This window comes from Hippopotamus amphibius, chromosome 6 (genome assembly GCF_030028045.1).
Source record: "Hippopotamus amphibius kiboko isolate mHipAmp2 chromosome 6, mHipAmp2.hap2, whole genome shotgun sequence".
Classification (NCBI taxonomy): Eukaryota; Metazoa; Chordata; class Mammalia; order Artiodactyla; family Hippopotamidae; genus Hippopotamus; species Hippopotamus amphibius.
The window spans coordinates 159617952-159619488 of NC_080191.1; the positions used below are offsets into that span (position 1 = coordinate 159617952).

The following is a 1537-nucleotide window of genomic DNA, read 5'->3' on the forward strand; positions in this document are numbered from 1 at the left end:
CTTATCACCTCCTCCCGCTCCAAATTCACCCAGGACTGGGCTCTGGGTTCTTCTCCAGCCCAAGGTTACCATCTTCCTGGCGTGCCAGTATCCTTACTCAGTTCCTTCCTACAGTGCTAGACTCTCACGTCTGATTTCCTTATCTTCAGTGACCTTCACCCGCAACATCTTTCAGTCAACCATGCCTTAGTCATCAGGCATATCAGTCATCATCACCAAGAAAGGCCTCATCTCTGATATGTAAACCCTACCATCCACCCCTTAGGGTTGTTGAAATAACATCTTACCCTTTTAATCCTGCCAGGTAGCAATTAATTCTGGGTAAGAGCATTATGGTAGATTTCAAAATACTTCAAACTACTTTTTGTTATTTTTCTAAGATGTCTAAAATATGTAACATGAAAAAGAAAAAAAAGCCTCTAAGCTTTATCATTTTAAATTTAAAAGTGTGTCACCTGGGACTTCCCTGGTGGCTCAGTGGCCAAGAATCCACCTGCCAATGCAGGGGACACAGGTTCCATCCATGGTCCGGGAAGATCCCACATGCCATGGAGCAACTAAGCCTGTGTGCCACAACTACTGAGCCTGTGCTCCAGAGCCCGCACGTCACAATTATTGAGGCTGCGTGTCACAGCTACTGAAGCCCGCGCACCTAGAGCCCAGGCTCCGCAACAAGAGAGGCCACCACAATGAGAAGCCTGCGCACCGCAACAAATAGTAGCCCCAGTTCACCGCAGCTAGAGAAAGCCCGTGCACAGCAACAAAGACCCAACACAGCCAATAAATAAATAAATAAATTTATTTTTAAAAAAATGTGTCACCTACCTGCATACCCATCACTCTACCATTCTCCTTTTGGAGAGTACAGGGAAGGGATGAAGTCCCTAGAACATTATATAGTTGTAGTCACACTGCAGTCAGAACCTATAATGATGGAGTTCATTTAAAACGATGTTACTATTGTGCTCACTTCGGCAGCACATATACAGAAATTAGAATGATACAGGGAAGATTAGCATGACCCCTGCACAAGGATGACACGCAAATTCTTGAAGCGTTCCATATTTTTTAAAGGAATGAAATCAGAACACCCCCTAACACCATACACAAAAATAAACTCAAAATGGATTAAAGACCTAAATGTAAGGCCAGACACTATAAATCTCTTAGACGAAAACATAGGCAGAACGCTCTTTGACATAAATCACAGCAAGATCTTTTTTGACCCACCTCCTAGAGTAATGAGAATAAGGACAAAAATAAACAAATGCTACCTAATTAAATTTAAAAGCTTTTGCATAGGAAAGGAAACAATAAGCAAGATGAAAAGACCCCTCAGGATGGAAGAAAATATTTGCAAATGAAGCAACTGACAAGGGATTAATCTCCAAAGTATACAAATAGCTCATGCAGCTCAATATCAAAAAATCAAAAAACCCAATCAAAAAATGGGCAGGGTCTTCCCAGGTGGCGCAGTGGTTAAGAATCTGCCTGCCAATGTAGGGGACACGGGTTCAATCCCTGCTCTAGGAAGATC

At 42.6% G+C, this 1537-nt stretch overlaps 1 non-coding gene across 1 annotated transcript; it reads left to right on the forward strand.

The window, feature by feature from the left end:
• The first annotated feature begins 962 nt into the window (after positions 1 to 962).
• Positions 963 to 1069, forward strand: LOC130856165 (U6 spliceosomal RNA). Its single transcript, XR_009054461.1, has one exon. It is a non-coding gene; the product is annotated as a U6 spliceosomal RNA (small nuclear RNA).
• The last annotated feature ends 468 nt before the right edge of the window (positions 1070 to 1537 follow it).